The sequence below is a fragment of the Lithobates pipiens genome, unplaced genomic scaffold (genome assembly GCF_037356315.1).
Source record: "Lithobates pipiens isolate NorthernLeopardFrog02 unplaced genomic scaffold, aLitPip1_a1.2 Scaffold_19, whole genome shotgun sequence".
Taxonomy (NCBI): domain Eukaryota; kingdom Metazoa; phylum Chordata; class Amphibia; order Anura; family Ranidae; genus Lithobates; species Lithobates pipiens.
The window spans coordinates 487088752-487106797 of NW_027507764.1; the positions used below are offsets into that span (position 1 = coordinate 487088752).

At 45.6% G+C, this 18046-nt stretch overlaps 1 protein-coding gene across 5 annotated transcripts in view; it reads left to right on the forward strand.

The window, feature by feature from the left end:
* The first annotated feature begins 10974 nt into the window (after positions 1-10974).
* LRRCC1 (leucine rich repeat and coiled-coil centrosomal protein 1) overlaps positions 10975-18046 on the forward strand; it is a 116022-nt gene continuing 108950 nt past the window's right edge. For 3 of the 5 annotated variants that reach the window (XM_077492954.1, XM_077492955.1, XM_077492958.1), the window contains exon 1: positions 10975-11093. The gene's annotated coding sequence lies outside the window, so the exon portion shown is untranslated. The remainder of the gene's footprint in view (positions 11094-18046) is intronic. The other 2 variants (XM_077492957.1, XM_077492956.1) reach the window with 1 other exon arrangement.

Below are 18046 nucleotides of genomic sequence, written 5' to 3' on the forward strand. Positions count from 1 at the left end.
CCCAGTTATCCAGAAGGATAAGCCCCTGGTTTTGGTCACCCTTTCTTGGGCTGAGTCGTCCATCGAGATACAGGCTCTAATCGACTCTGGGGCTGCAGGCCTGTTCATTGATGCTGCATTTGTTTCACAGCACTCGATTCTGCTGCAGCTGTGTGACACTCCACTTGCCATTGAATCTCTTGACGAGAGACCTTTACAGCCTGCCCATGTGACTCATGAGACGGTTCCATTGTCCATGGCCATAGGGGCTCTTCACCATGAGATAATTAAATTCCAAGTTATTTCCTCACCCAGGTTTCCACTGGTTATTGGTTATCCTTGGTTACAGAGGCACAACCCCTCTTTTGATTGGCTCCGTGTTGAGGTTCACTCCTGGTCACCACAATGCAGTGAGACATGCTTCCTGAAGGTATCCAAGGTCCTGTGCACCTCTTCACTCCCCTCCCTGCCAGAGGAGTACCACGATTTTAGCGAGGTCTTTGATAAAGGTCAAGCTGGTAGTTCGCCTCCACACCGGTCTTATGATTGCGCAATTGACCTTCAACCTGGTGCAATACCTCCTCATGGCCGGGTTTACCCTTTGTCGGTCTTGGAGGATAAGGCCATGGAGGAGTATGTTGCTGGCGCACTTTCTCGAGGTTTCATCCGCAAATCCTTGTCTCCGGCTGGTGCTGGTTTCTTCTTTGTGAAGAAGAAGAGCGGTGAACTGAGACCTTGTCTCAGTCATGTCACGATTAAGAATGCCTACCCGATTCCATTGATTACAGAGTTATGTGACTGCCTCAAGGGAGCAACGGTTTTTCACGAAGCTTGACTTGAGAGGGGCATACAATCTCGTGCGCATTAAGGAGGGCGATGAGTGGAAAACTGCGTTTAATACCAGAACAGGCCATTATGAATACCTGGTAATGCCTTTTGGCCTTAGCAGTTTTCCAGGAATTTATTAACAATGTCCCTGGAGAGCCACTACACAGATGTCTGTCGTGTGCTTCAGAAACTAAGAAAGGACAATCTCTATTGTAAACCGGAGAAGTGTGAGTTCCATCGTGAACAGGTTACAATCCTGGGCTATGTCATTTCCACTGCTGGTTTTTCGATGGACCCAGAGAAACTTTCGGCAGTCCTATAGTGGTCTCGACCTGTGGGTTTGCGTCCTCTGCAGAGTTTCCTGGGTTTTGCCAACTACTATCGGAAGTTTATTCGTAACGTCTCGTCTCTGGTCAAGCCCCTGACTGATATGACCAGGAAGGACGGTAACCCACAGAGTTGGTCTCCGGAGTCCATTATGGCCTTTGAGACTCTCAAGGCTGCCTTTGTTTCTGCTCCTGTGTTGGCACATCCTGATCCTACGTTGCCTTTTATCCTAGAAGTTGATGCTTCTGAGACTGGAGTTGGAGTCCTTCTGTCTCAATGTCCTAACTCTGAGAGCGCTATGCATCTGTGTGGCTACTTTTCCAAGAAATTGTCACCTGCTGAGTGCAATTATGAGATTGGTGACAGAGAGCTGTTGGCGATCATTTTAGCCCTGAAAGAATGGAGACATCTCCTTGAAGGTACCACTGTGCCTGTTCTTATTCTTACTGACCATAAGAATCTTACATTCTTGTCTGAGGCTAAGCGACTCTCTCCCAGAAGGGCGCGATGGGCTCTTTTCTTGTCAAGCTTTAATTACATTGTCTCATTCTTACCCAGTACTAAGAATGTAAGGGCTGATGCCTTGTCACAACAATTTTCCTCCACTTCCAAGTTGGAGGTTCCTATGATTCCTCCTGATTGTATCTTGGCTACAGTTTGCACCAGTCTTACTTCTCCTTTGGGTGCCAAAATTCTTGCTGCTATGGTCCATGCTCCCCCTGAGAAACCTTGTGACCGATGCTTTGTCCCAGAGAGTCTCCGTAGTGCTGTGCTCCAGACTTACCATTCTCCCAAGGCAGCTGGCCATCCTGGGAAGAATCAACTCATTTGAGCCATTTCCCAACAATTCTGGTGGCCTAGTCTATGGGCTGATGTTACTGCCTTCGTAGCTGCCTGTCCAGTGTGTGCTCTTCCAGTGGGCCTCATACAACCCATACCCAATGGAGAGAGGCCCTGGACTCACCTGTCAATGGATTTCATTGTGGAGTTGCCCAACTCCCAAGGCAACACTGTTATCCTTATGGTGGTTGACCAATTCTCAAAGATGTGTCATTGTATTCCACTTAAGAAGTTGCCTACCTCTAAGGAACTGGCTTCCATTTTTGCTCGGGAGATCTTTCGCTTACATGGGCTACCCAAGGTGATTGTCTCGGACAGGGGCAGTCAGTTAGTCTCCTGGTTCTGGCGAGCCTTTTGTGCACAGTTGGGAATCCAGCTTGCGTTCTCTTCTGCGTATCACCCGCAATCTAATGGGGCTGCAGAGCAAGCCAATCAGTCCTTGGAGCAATTCCTACCTTGCTATATTTCTGACCCCCATAAGAACTGGTCAGACCTATTACCATGGGCAGAGTTTGCTCACAACAGTGCCTTGAATTCTGCCTCCCGATTGTCTCCATTTATGGCGAATTATGGTTTCCAACCTTCCATGTTGCCTGACTCGTTTGTTCCGCAGAGTATTCCTGCATTAGAGGAGCATCTCTGTGGTCTTCGTTCCACTTGGGTACAAGTCCAGGAGGCTTTGCGTCATGCTAATGATAGGTACAGACTCCTTGCTGACCGCAGATGCCTGCCTGCGCCTTCCTACCAGGTTGGGGACGGGGTCTGGCTGTCATCTCGCAACCTCTGGCTTTGTGTTCCCTCACTGAAGTTTGCACCTCAGTTTATTGGGCCTTTCCGTATCCTTCGCAGGATTAACCCAGTGGCTTACGCGTTGGACCTTCCTCCTAGTATGCACATCACAAATGTGTTTCATGTCTCCTTATTGAAACCATTGGTATGTAACCGATTTACCACCTCTGTGCCACGCCCTCACCCTATTCAGGTTGAGAACCATGAGGAGTATGAGGTACAATCCATTGTTGACTCCGATGGGTTCCGTGGGCGCATACAGTACCTGGTGCATTGGAAGGGGTACGGTCCGGAGGAATGCTCCTGGGTTTCATCCTCAGACGTACATGCCCCTGTTCTTCTCCGTGAGTTCCATAGACGTTTTCCCCTCAAGCCCGGGGGCCCTCCGAGGGAGAGGGGTGATTGAGGAGGGGGTACTGTCAGGGCAGGCTTAGCCCTTCCTTCTCTGGGCTGGTTGCTCAGCTGTCGGCTAATTGCCAGCTCTCATTTCTCTCCACAGTTATCAGCTGTTCCTGATCATGCTTGTCTGACCTTCCTACTTAAAGCTGTTCATCTCATTTCACCTCTGCCTTCGCCTTGGTCACAAGAAACCATCTCCTGCGGTTCTGTTTAAAGACTGGCTTGCTGACATCCCTTCTGGTACTTATCCTGCTTGCTGTTGCTCTTACTTGGATCCCTGACTTCTGGCCTGGCTGATTACCCGATCTGGTTATTGAACTCTGGCCTGGCTGACTACTCTATTCGGTTACTGGACTCTGGCCATGCTTTGACTACACTTTTTCTATTTACCTTTTTATTTTTATTAATAAACAAGTGTGATTTAATTGTACTTCTGTTTCGTTCTCATTCATGGTTTCTGACACACAGTTTGTCCCCGCTAGACCTCTCTTCACACACCCTGCTGGTAATATACAAAGTCTGGACACAGGGTTGGAGATCCCATCCCACCCAAGACTGTGGAAGCTCCAACCTACAGAGCCCCAGGACAGAATACCAAAACCTGGAGAAAGCTGTGAAAGCAGTCTTCTCCAGTCCACATCTATGCTCTGCAGTCTTGCACCAAGCAAATGTGCCCACCCTGTGTCCCCCAAACTACCAATTTTACAGTGACAGCATATATAGCTATAGATCTATATATATATATATAGAGAGAGAGAGAGAGAGAGAGAGAGAGAGAGAGAGAGAGAGAGAGAGAGAGAGAGAGAGTTAGATAGAGAGAGAGAGTTAGATAGATAGATTCATTATAAACTGATGTAATACCTTTGGCTATCTTTAAATTAATTCTAATTAGTACTTATATTTTATAATATATATATATATATTCTATCCATCTAACAACATTATATTTGAATATAAGCCAATTTCATACAGTGTCATATATACACCATTCAAATTGACTACACACACTGTTTGAACATTGGATTATCTTTCTGATATTTCCAATGTATAAATTACTGCTATATACTCTGCAGTTGCTGTCGCCTCCCCCATTCTCTGTGGCTTCCTCTGCTCTGGCTGTATACACCGGTCACATTCAGGTATATTCACATGTATTGGATTGAGGAAAATATATAATTGCTTATACATAAAAAGGAATACTTATATCACTAAACCCCTGCCTGCATTTGGAGTTACCATTTAAACTGTCCTTCATTACAAGGTTTTTGTCTTGGGCCTCAGTATATCCCGCTGGCCAATCTCCTGCTGCGAGAGGAATGTACCCACCCCTCTCTTTGGTGACTTTTCCTAACACTTTAGTCCATTCAAAGACTGGTCTTGATGCCCAGATGCTGTATATTGGCAAATCTACAGACCCAGCCCACTGCCATATGCCTTCCCTTGTTTTTAAATGTTACATGATGGAATGTTGAAACTCTTTATGCTATCAAGTGCTATCATGTAAGTGTACAGGGCAAACCTTTTATACAACTTGCTTACTTGATTATAGATTCTGTACTAGTAGAAATGTACTGTTCCTTAACTATGTTATAGATACATTTTCCTCTTCACACACCTCTGAAGAAGGAGAAAGATCACACTCCGAAATGCGTTTGATGCAAAGAGGACTTCATATGCGTTGTAAATATGTTGACAACATCCAAAATTGTTTAAACATTCCATTGCTTTATATTTGTATATGTGCCATTTTTAGTGATCATGAAACTAACGATTATTTTATTAATTGATTAGTTGGCCGATTATTGTTTTGATTAATCGGTTAATAACCTTAAAAAAAAGTGTGGTGTATAATTTAGTTAATATGTAAAGTTTTAAAAAAAGGCAATTTTTCTCAAATATCTCTATGCAGTGGTAAACATAAATAACCAAATACATGGTTAGAGAGCAAAATATCTAATTCACTCTGAGAATAACAGACAGAAGAGATATACTGTATATACTATTAGAGGAGATATATAATGTGTATACTATTAGAGGAAATATACTGTATATACTATTAGAGGAGATCTACTGTATATACTATTAAAAGAGATATATAGTTACATAGTTACATAGTTAGTAAGGTTGAATAAAGACACCAGTCCATCCAGTTCAACCTGAGTATGTGTCTACAATTGTCCCTATCCCTGTACATTGCACACTCAAATCTCAAGGAGCCCACAATCCAAGGTCCCCATTCATATACTAGGGCCAATTTGGACTGAAGCCAATTAACCTACCTGCATGTCTTTGGAGTGTGGGAGGAAACCGGAGGAAACCCACGCAGGCACAGGGAGAACATGCAAACTCCAGGCAGGTAGAGTTGTGGTTGGGATTTGAACCAGCGACCCTTTTTACTGCTAGGTGTGAGTGCTAACCACTACACCACTGTGCCACCCAATACATAATATTGTATATACATATATTGTATATACTATTACAGAAGAGATATATTGTATATACTATTAGAGTAAATATATACTGTATATGCTAATAAAGGGTGAATCTGGTAAATATCAGACTCCGAGATCATTTTTTTTTATTTAACCACTAGGGATCCACGCTATAGCTGAATGACGGCTACAGCGCGGACCTGCTTTGCCGGGACGACGTCTAATCCCGTGCACGAGCGGCCAGCGTGCCCCCGGAGAGGCGCGCGCGGCGCGCTCTGTGATCAGCGAGTCTATGAGACTCGCCTGACCACGGATCGAAGCCAATGACAATGTCATGTGATCACAACAGAGCCGGTAATCGGCTAAAATCCGATCACTGGCGGCCGTGAGAGAGACTTCAGTCCCGATCACGGCCAAGTCATCAGTGCCCACCTGCCCCCTGCCAGTGCAACATACATATAGTAAAAGTGCCACCCATCAGTACCACCCCTTAGTGCCCATAGTGCCACCCATCAGTGCCCATAGTGCCACCTATCAGTGCCCACAGTGCCACCTATCAGTGCCCACAATCTGCCTTAACAACAGTGCTGCACCTCATATGCCACATATCCGTGCCCATCAGTGTCATCTACCAGTGCCCATCAGTGCCGCCCATCAGTGCCACCTATCAGTGCCCATCAGTCCCATCTATCAGTGGTACCTATCGTGCCCATCCGTGCCACCCATCCATGCCACCCATCCGTGTCATCTTATCTGTGCCCATCTTTGCCCATCAGTGCCGCCTTATCTGTGCCCATCAGTGCTGCCTTATCTGTGCCTATCAGTACCGCCTTATCTGTGCCTATCAGTGCCACCTTAACCGTGCCTCTCAGTGCCCACCAGTGCAGCCTATCAGTGCCCACCAGTGCCGCCTCATCAGCGCATTTCAATGAAGGAGAAAAATTACCTGTTTGCAAAATTTTATAACAAACTATTAAACATGATTTTTTATTAATTTTTTTATTTTGCATTCATTTTTGTTTGTTTAGCAAAAAATAAAACTCCCAGCTGTAATTAAATACCACCGAAAGAAAGCTCTATTTGTGGGAATAAATTATAAAAATTTCATTTGGGTACGGTGTTGTATGGCCGCGCAATTGTCATTCAAAGTGCATCAGCGCTGAAAGCTAAAAATTGGTCTGGGCAGGAGGGGGGTTTAAGTGCCCAGTAAGCAAGTGGTTAAAAATGCAGCATAAGGACGAGGATCCTGTGGTCTGATGAGCCCAAGATAAACTTATTTGGGTCAGATCGTGTCAAACATGTGTGGTGGCAACCAGGTGAGGAGTACAAAGACAAGTGTGTCTTGCCTACAGTCAAGCATGGTGGTGGGAGTGTCATGGTCTGGGGTTGCATGAGTGCTGCTGGCACTGGGGAAATACAGTTCATTGAGGGAGCCATGAATGCCAACATGTACTGTGACATGCTGAAGCAGATCATGATTGCCTCCCTCTGGGCCGCTGGGCACTATTCCAACATGATAATGACTCAAAAGATCACCACTGCCTTGCTAAAGAAGGTGAGGGTAAGACCCCTTTCACACCACACCGCCCATTGCATCGGCGGTAAAACGCCGCTATTTTTAGCGTTTATTTTTACCATTTCGGGCGCTAGCGGGGCGCTTTTACCCCCTCGCTAGCGGCCGCAAAAAAGGGTTAAAACCGCCGGCAATACACCGCAATAGCGGCATTTTGCCGGCGGTATTACAGCGCTGCCCCATTGATTTCAATGGGGAGCAGCGGTGGAGGAGCAGTAAACACACCGCTCCAAAGAAGCTGCTGGCAGGACTTTTTTCTGACGTCCTGCCAGTGTACCGCTGTAGTGTGAAAGCCCTCGGGGCTTTCACACTACAGACAATGGTGCAGCTTCTTTAGGGCGGATTGCAGGCGCTATTTCTAACGCTATAGCGCCTGCAAAACGCCCTGGTGTGAAAGGGGTCTAAAGGTGATGGACTGGCCAAGCATTTCTCCAGATGGACACTCTATTGAGCATCTGTGGGGCATCCTCAAACAGAAGGTGGAGGAGTGCAAGGTCTCTAACATCCACCAGCTCTGTGATGTTGTCATGGAGGAGTGGAAGAGGACTCCAGTGACAACCTGTGAAGCTCTGGTGAACTCCATGCCCAAGAGGGTTAAGGCAGTGCTGGAAAATAATGGTGGCCACACAAAATATTGACACCTTGGACCCTTTTCTGGACATTTTTACTTAGGGGTGTACTCACTTTTGTTGCCAGTGGTTTAGACATGAATGGCTGTATGTTGAGTTATTTTGAGGGGGCAGCAAATTTACACTGTTATACAAGCTGTACACTCACTACTTTACATTGTAGCAAAGTGTTGTCACATGAAAAGATAGAATAAAATATTTACAATATTTACAAAAATGTGAGGGGTGTACTCACTTTTGTGAGATACTGTATGACACCAGTCATTTGATGGTATGACAGTTTGGTCGAGGACACAAACAAATGTGACAGTTAGCATTCCTGGAATTCCAGAAATGTAACCTTTTCTGAAACCGTTAAATTACTCAATATAGTTCCCCTTTAAGATTTACTGCTGCTCTGAGCCTCTGGGCTTCAGCAAAATGGCAGCCTCCAGCAAGAAGGAACAGGAGGCAATTTACAGCACACAGTAATTTTGGAATGTATGTTCCTTGCTAAAGAACACTATTTTTTTTACCAATCTATGAGTAAAGTTCCACTTTAAGGGCACTCCAAGAGCAGGTAGCAGGTACATATTTTGTCGTTCTGTGAAAAAATGCACCACGTTTTACTCCAAAAAAAAAAAAAAAGTTGTGGAGCTTCATTGGGGTGTCTGTCTTATGTAGATTAGACTATACAAGTGAATGGGCTGCCCCATGTACAATGATGAAATGCTTTAAAACCAACTTTAACCCCTTCCTGCCCACCGTCAAATGACTGCGGTTCTTGTTCTGGGTGGACGTCATAGGACGGCCCTCCAGAACGACTGCTCTCACATGCAGCGCAGCCGCGTTGTGTTGCTAGGACACGGCATGACCCTAATCTGTGTAAATAGCCGCGGCTCTTTAACCATGTGATCGGCTGTGTCCACTCACAGGTGGTCACACGTAAACACGGAGATGCAGGTAATCGGCGCTCCTCGCCTCACACTGACAGAGTGTGAGGAGAGGAGAGCCGATCAGCTGCATCTCCTCACAGAGGACATCTAGGCATGTAATCAGGACACTCATCATCAGTACCCTAATTACAATTAAATGCCACTGCCAACAATCAGTGCCCACAATTGGCACCAATCTGTGCCCATGAGTGCCAGCAATCAGTGGCCACAAGTGCATCAACGGCACCCATCAATGTCACCTATCTGTGCCCACCAGTGCCACCTATCAGTGCCTATAAGTGCCGCATATTCGTGCCGCCTCATAAGTGCCCATCCGTGAAGTAGAAAAATTACTTATTTACAAAATTTACTGACAGAAACTAAGAAAAACTGGTCTTTTTTTGAAAAAAATAAAAATTCCAGGAATGATTAACCACTTCAGATCCGCGCTATTGCCAAATGACGGCATTAGCGCGGACCTACATTTTCAGGACTACGTCTATTGACGTCGTCCTGCTTACGAGCGGCCTGCGCGCCCCCTGAGGGGCGCGCGCGGCGCGCTCTGTGATCGGCGAGTCCGTGAGACTCGCCTGATCACCGATCCGTGTAAGGGGTCGATCCCGACCCCTTATCACGTGATCAGCTGTCAGCCAATGACAGCTGATCATGTGATAGAACGGAGCCGGTAATCGGCTATTATTCCTCCTCGCGCTGACAGCGCGAGGAGAGAAAAAAAAAGCCGATCACCGGCGGCCGTGATCGGGACATCAGTCCCGATCACGGCCATCAATACAAGGGACCACCTGCCACCTGCCTGTGCCCACCTGCCTCCCGCAGTGCCATCCTGAAGTAAAATAAAAGAAAAAGTAAGTGCCCCCCGTCAGTGCCCATAGTGCCCACAGTGCCACCCCACAGTGCCACCCAATCTGCCTCAAAGGTGCTGCACCCCAGTGCCGCCCATCAGTGCCCAGCAGTGCCGCCCATCAGTGCCCAGCAGTGCCGCCCATCAGTGCCCAGCAGTGCCACCTATCAGAGCCACCTATCAGTGCCACCTATCAGTGCCCATTAGTCCCATCTATCTGTGGTACCTATCAGTGCCCATCCGTGCCACCCATCCGTGCCACTTATCCGTGCCACCCATCCGTGCCATCTTATCTGTGCCCATCTTTGCCCATCAGTGCCGCCTTATCTGTGCCCATCGGTGCCGCCTTATCTGTGCCTATTAGTGCCGCCTTAACTATGCCTATCAGTGCCCACCAGTGCAGCCCATCAGTGCCCACCAATGCAGCCCATCAGTGCCCACCAATGCAGCCCATCAGTGCCCACCAATGCAGCCTATCAGTGCCGCCTAATCAGCGCACTTCAATGAAGGAGAAAAATGACCCGTTTGCAAAATTTTATAACAAACTATTAAAACATGATTTTTTTTTTTTTTGCATCTTTTTTTGTTTGTTTAGCAAAAAATAAAACTCCGAGCTGTAACTAAATACCACCAAAAGAAAGCTCTATTTGTGGGAAAAAAATGATAAAAATGTCATTTGGGTACAGTGTTGTATGCCCGCGCAATTGTCACTCAAAGTGCATCAGCGCTGAAAGCTGAAAATTGGTCTGGGACTGAGGGGGGTTTAAGTGCCCAGTAAGCAAGTGGTTAAATACCACCAAAAGAAAGCTCTATTTGTGTGAAGAAAATGATAAAAATTTCACATGGTTACAGTGTAGCATGACCGCGCAATTGTCATTCAAAGTGTGACAGCACTGAAAGCTGAAAAATGGCCTGGGCAGGAAGGGGGCGAAAGTGCCCGGTATTGAGGTGGTTAGAAAATACAAGCAGGATTGTGAGCTGTGTGGGTCTAAGCTGGTCCTCTGACATCCATCTATGAGCTTCTGTAGGTACGAAGCACAATGGAGAGAAGAACAGGCCACTCACTATTCCTTCACATAAACACACTGCCTCTTCCATTCCTCTACAGCCATAGAACAGAACAGCCCACTTCCATATCTACTACACTGCGCCCATAGAACCTTCCCAACCGCCATTCCCTCTACAGCCATACAAACTGCTCACTTCTAGAACACTTTACTACAATGTATACATAGAACTTTCCAACCGCCATTCTCACTCTACTCTGCTCTCGTCCTATCACCGCTCCCCTTTCATCTGAAATGCTGCCGGGCTACGGCAATGAGCAGCGCTCTCCTATTGGTTATTCGCAACCCCGGCCGCTAATTGGGACGGAGAGGAGAGGTGGGCGGATTTGGGCGGAGTTGGGTTCCCCGGGAAGTGTATGGTTGCCATGCCGCCCTGTACTTCCTGTATGGACTGTCCAGCCGTTACAGGGATCCGGATGGGGTGCCGGTGTGCGGCTGACAGTGCAGAGTGCAGGTGGGTGATGTGCAGAGCCGCTCCTCATAGCAGTGAAGGGTGTACAGTAGATGTATGGAGGAAAGCTGACGGGTGTGTGTTCTGTCATCTGTGTGAGGATGTGTGTCAGGGCGGACTGCCCCCTCTCTGCTCAGGACCTGAACACCCCATCATGGCTGTCTATGGTACTGCTGGGACTTTTAGTTCTCCAACAACCGGGGATCATGTGGCTTAACCACTTCAGGCTCAATGACCGGGCCATTCTTTGCGATTTGATACGGCGTCGCTTTAACTGACAATTGCACGGTTGTGCGACGTTGTACCCAAACAAAATTGACGCCCCCCCCCCCCCCCCACCCACAAATATCGTTTTCTTTTGGTGGTATTTGATTACCTCTGCGGTATTTATTTTTTGCACTATAGACAAAAAAAAGAGCAACAATTAAAATTAAAAAAAAAACGCAATATTTTGTACTTTGCTATAATAAATATCCCCAATATTTTATTTTTTATTTTTTTTTAAAAAAGCTCTTATTTTTTCTCAGTTTAGGCCAATATATATTCTTCTACATATTTTTGGTAATAAAAATCACAATAAGCGTATATTATTTGGTTTGCGCAAATTATAGCGTCTACAAAATAGGGGCTAGATTTATGGCATTTTTATTTTTTATTTTTTTACTAGTAATGGCGGCGATCTGCATTTAATTATTTTATTATGGCGGACACATCAGACATTTTTGACACATTTTTGGGACGATTGACAATTTTATATATTCATTAGTGCTATAAAAATGCACTGATTACTGTATAAATGTCACTGGAAGGGGAGGGGTTAACACTAGGGGGGCGATCAAGGGGTTAACTGTGTTCCTGACTGTGTGTTCTAACTGTAGGGGGAAGGGACTGACTAGAGGAAGTGATGTATCATGGTTCTTAGCTAATAGGAACTCACGATCTCCCTCTTCTCACAGAATAGGGATTTGTGTGTTTACACACACACACACACACACACACACATACACATACTTCGCTGTTCTGCCGCTCGTGGCCGGCGATCATCGCGACCACCGGCCACGAGCATCGGCACGCTTGCTATCCCGCTTAAAGGAGCCAATGTGTAGCTACAACGTCTCGCGGGAACGTGCCCACCTGCTGCAGTATAATGACAGTGACTGGTCAGCAAGTGGTTACAGTAGATGTAAACCAATCACTGCCACCTCATAGAAGCTCCAACCTCTTCATCAGACATTAAAGTAGAGGCAAAGCTTCTTCTTTCTTTCATTTTGGATATGAAAATGTAACGGAGGTTTAGAACCCCCCATTAGTTTCATTATTGCCATCTATGTCCCCATGTGAGAGATTTCTATTCATGTCCTGTCCCAAAGCCAAAACAGGAAGTGAAAGGCAATCCAAGGCTGTCACCAGAACTAGTGTCCCCCTTGGAAGATCCCCTCCCCCCCCATTCCTGTTCTGGTGACAACCCAAAATGTGGGATTTTCTTTCATTTCTAGTGATAATGGTAAACAGGACAAATTCGGGGGGGGGGGGGGGTATCTCTCTAATGAGGGCACTGACAGCAATAAAAGTGGCGGGTGCTTTATTCTCCCCCCACTCTATCCACAACTAATAATGGTTTATTCCTTTTCATTTTTTATTTAATTTTTTCGTTTTCTTATATATTTTTTTGTTATGTTTAGTTTTGTTTTTAATTTACCTATGTTTATAAACATGTATCCATTGTCTGTTCTATAAATGTTTCAATGATTGTGGACTACTATGTAACTTTTGTTGTAAATGATCAAATGCTTTTGGAGGTTATACACCCATTTAGTTGTATGTTAGATTAGACAACATGAATAAATGGTATTTCCCAGTCACTTGACTTCCTTTTGTGCTGCTGTGTGCTTCATATAAAGTCCCACCGCTTGTTCTCAATTTTAATCAATGATTGGGATGGAGGCAGTTACCCCTTTGGTTCTTGCCTCATTTAAAGTCCCCAAATTCCTTTTCTTCTCATTATAAAGTTTTTAATGTCTTAACCACCTGACATCCAAATGACGGCCACTGCGCGGATGTGAATATGATGGCCTCCCCTGTGCACGCTCTCTGCACGCGTTGTGATCGGAGTCACTGAGACTCGGGTGATCACCGATCCGAGTAAGGGGCCGGTCCTGGCCCCTTGCCATGTGATCAGCTGTCAGCCAATGACAGCTGATCACATGATGTAAACAAAAGCTTGGTGATGTTTTTTTTTTTTTTTCTTCTCACGTTGACAGCTGAGGAGAAAAAAAAATAAAAGCTGAACACCGGCTTATCTTAAAGGGACATCGGTCCCGAAACAGAAGAGGCAATTATGCCTCATTTATAGAGTAACAGTGCCCACAAGTGCCACCTATCAATGGCCACCAGTGGTGCCATTCAGTGCCACCCATTAGTGCCCATCACTGCCACCCATCAGTGCCGCCTCATCAGCGTACATCAATGACGGACAAAAATTACCCGTTTATAAAATGTTAAAACAAAATAAAAAAAAAGTTTTAAAAATTCGGTCTTTTTACATTTAAAAAAAAAAAAAAAAAAAAAAAAAAAAATCGCGCAGGTGATCAAATACCATCAAAGAAAGCTCTATTTGGGGGGGAAAAATTATAAAAATTGAATTTGGGTAAAGTGTTGTATGACCGAGCAATTATCATAGTAAGGTTGAATAAAGACACCAGTCCATCCAGTTCAACCTGAGTGAGTGTCTACAATTGTCCCTATCCCTGTACATTGCTACACCCACATCGGTCCCTACCCTCAAGGAGCCCACAATCCAAGGTCCCCACATATAATAGGGCCATTTTTGGAGAGAAGCCAATTAACCTACCTGCATTTCTTTGGAGTGTGGGAGGAAACCCACACAGGCACAGGGAGAACATGCAAACTCCAGGCAGGTAGTGTCGTGGTTGGGATGAGAACCAGCGACCCTTTTTGCTGCTAAGTGAGAGTGCTAACCACTACACCACTGTGCCACCTTCTATTGTACAACTTTTTAATGAGCCTGTGCAAATTGTAGTCTCAGTTTCCTGTTCTTAGTTGACAGAAGTGGCACCTGGGGTGATCTTATGCTGCTGTAGCCCATCTGCTTCAAGGTTCGATGCATTGCGTATTTAGAGATGGTATTCTGCATACCTTGATTCTAACGAGGGGTTATTTGAGTAAGGCTCGGTTCACACTGGATGCTGATATGGCTCACAGCAGGGGTCTTGTGCGTCTTGGTTCACCATTTCAGGTCCAATTTTGGGCTGAATTCTGACCTGAAATTGACCAAAAGATGCACAGGGCTCCTTTGCAAATTCACACCAGAGCCGCATTCGAGATATGTGAACCGGCTTGTCGTGGCTGCCGGGCACACGCATCAGGTCCCGACTCCCCAGTGATGCGGCAAGTGCACGCTCTCCAGAATGCTGGGAAGCCGAGGACGTCATATGACATCCACCTGGAGGGAGGAAGGGTTCCTGCAGCCATCATTTTACGATGGCCCAATATGGAAGTGGTTAAAAATTATGATTTAACCACTTCCCGACCAGCGCACGACGATGTACGTCGACAGAATGGAGCAGAGATCAGTGTTCACTAAATGAAAGCCCAACCCCCCCCCACCCCCCCCCACAGTTAGTAACACACCCCTAGGAACACTTAACCCCTACACTGCCACCCACTGGTTAACCCCTTCACTGCCAGTGTCATTTACACAGGAATCACTGCATTTATATAGCAGTGATTGCTGTATAAATGACAATGGTCCCAAAAATGTGTCAAAAATGTCCGATGGGTCCCCCACAATGTCGCAGTCACAATAAAAATCGCTGATCGCCACCATTACTAGTAAAAAAAAAATAATAAAAAATGATTAATAAAAATGCTATAAAACTATCCCTATTTTGTAAACGCTATAACTTTTGCGTAAACCAATCAATAATCGCTTATTGCGATTTATTTATTTATTTATTTTTTTTTTTTTTGTTACCAAAAATATGTAGAAGAATACGTATTGGCCTAAACTAAGGGAAAAAAATGTTTTTTTATATATTTTTGGGGGATATTTATTATAACTAAAAGTAAAAAATAATGCGTTTTTTTTTCAAAATTGTCGCTCTATTTTTGTTTATAGCGCAAAAAATAAAAACCGCAGGGGTGATCAAATGCCACCAAAAGAAAGCTCTATTTGTGGGAAAAAAAGGACGTCAATTTTGTTTGGGAGCCACGTCGCACGACCGCGCAATTGTCAGTTAAAGCGACGCAGTGCCGAATCGCAAAAAGTGGTCTGGTCTTTGACCAGCAAATTGGTCCGGTCTGAAAGTGATTAAATCAATCCACCCTGTTGTACATAGTAAGGTTGAATAAAGACACCAGTCCATCCTGAGTGAGTGTCTACAATTGTCCCCATCCCTGTACACTCCCATTGGTCCCTACCCTCAAGGAGCCGACAATCCAAGGTCCCCAGTCATATACTAGGACAATTTTGGACAGAAGCCAATTAACCTACCTGCATGTCTTTGGAGTGTGGGAGGAAACCGGAGTATCCGGAAGAAACCCACGCAGGCACAGGGAGAACATGCAAACTCCAGGCAGGTAGTGTCATGGTTGGGATTTGAACCAGCGACCCTTTTTACTGCTAGGTGAGAGTGCTAACCGCTACTCCACTGTGCTACCCAAACCAACTACTACTCCTCCTGCCCTCACCGTTTCCAACGAAAATATAAAAGTGCGGAAACTTTTTGAAGACCCTTCACAGATTTTATATTACTGTGAGTAGAGTGGGGATATTTACTGAAAACAAAAAGTTTTGTCTTTGCTCGTCTCTGGAACCGAGGCTTTCTGGCATACCATTGCCCTTCTCCCCACCTAGGACACCCTAACACTGCTCCTACACTAAGACCCCTTTAACACTGGCAGCGCCCATCGTTGGCACTAAAATGCTGCTTTTTGGGCTCTAGCGGGGGCGTTTTTTTTTCCCATAAAAAGGGTAAAAACTCCCATCTTGCAGCACTTTGGGAGCACTGCCTATGCATTGCAATGGGCAAGGCGTTGTGGGAGCACTAAATACAGCACTCCCAGAGATGCTGCTTGCAGGACTTTTCATAACTTCCCACAAGTGCGCCGCTCCGGTGTGAAAAGACGCACTGCAATGAATGGAAAGCGGTTTTCAGGCGCTTGGCAGAGGCGCTAAAGTGACTGAAAATCACCCCAGTGTGAAAGGGGTCTTAATGCACTGTAGCTAGACACACATACACTGTACGCTTAACTGTCAGTTGTGCAGTGAAGGGGCAGTGCGATGCGTGTTTCAGCACATCATGTTGTTTAGGCCTCATGCACACTGGATGTTTTTGGATGTTTTTACAGCAGCTGTTTTTGGCTTCAGACATTTTTTTTTTCTACAGGCAATAAACTCTCCAGCATGTTCTCCTTCTCCTATGTGTCAATGCACACATAAGCTGTTATCAACTGTTTTTGGCTGGAAAAAAACCCCCAAAACTAGGGGTTTTGAGAGGAGTTTTTCAGCTGCAAAAACCCTCTAACGTAAACAAAATAAAAAAAAAAAACGCTCAAAATCTTTTTTGATCCATTGGAGGCAAAAAAAAAACGATGAAAAATTGCTATTTCAAAAAGTTGAAAAACTCACTTCAAAGCTACTGGCGGTTTTAGAACATTATAATAACTTCCAGTGTGCATGAGGCCTTATAGGGATGAGCAGAATTGTGTTCGGACAAGTGTCTGAATCCGCGGAAGCTATCCTGCCAGGAAGCTGTCATAGCTGACATCTTCCCCTACCCCACAACTGCACACGGAGGAATATCTCCATCGCCTATGATTGGCTGTCACCATAAAGAGGAAGTAAACCCTAATGAGTTTACTTCCTCTTTGTTTCCCTGCAAAGGTAAAGCATAATGGACTACTATGCATCGCATAGTAGCCCATTATGTGTCACTTACCTGACACAGGAGCCAGCAAAGTCACCGCTGTCCCCTGTAGCACAGAGCGTCCATCTTCTTTCCGGGTATCGTGGCTCTGACACTGTGATTGGCTGGAGCTGCGATTACGTTACTCCCACATATGGGTAGGGAGCCGCCGCTAACGGCATATTGCCGTTAGCAGCGGCATGCTCAGTGCGCCTGCACGTCACTGTGCCGTAGACAGCGGTGCCTGTCTTTTTGCAAATATCTCCTAAACTGTGTAGGTTTAGGAGATATTTATTGGACCTACAGGTAAGCCTTAACCACTTGCTTACTGGGCACTTAAACCCCCCTCAGTCCCAGACCAATTTTCAGCTTTCAGCGCTGATGCACTTTGAATGACAATTGCGCGGGCATACAACACTGTACCCAAATGAAATTTTTATCATTTTTTTCCCACAAATAGAGCTTTCTTTTGGTGGTATTTAGTTACAGCTCGGAGTTTTATTTTTTGCTAAACAAACAAAAAAAGATGCAAAAATAAATAAATAAATAAATCATGTTTTAATAGTTTGTTATAAAATTTTGCAAACGGGTCATTTTTCTCCTTCATTGAAGTGCGCTGATTAGGCGGCACTGATGGGCTGCATTGGTGGGCACTGATGGGCTGCATTGGTGGGCACTGATGGGCTGCATTGGTGGGCACTGATGGGCTGCATTGGTGGGCACTGATGGGCTGCATTGGTGGGCACTGATGGGCTGCATTGGTGGGCACTGATGGGCTGCATTGGTGGGCACTGATGGGCTGCATTGGTGGGCACTGATAGGCATAGTTAAGGCGGCACTAATAGGCACAGATAAGGCGGCACCGATGGGCACAGATAAGGCGGCACTGATGGGCAAAGATGGGCACAGATAAGATGGCATGGATGGGTGGCACGGATAAGTGGCACGGATGGGTGGCACGGATGGGCACTGATAGGTACCACTGATAGATGGGACTGATGGGCACTGATAGGTGGCACTGATAGGTGG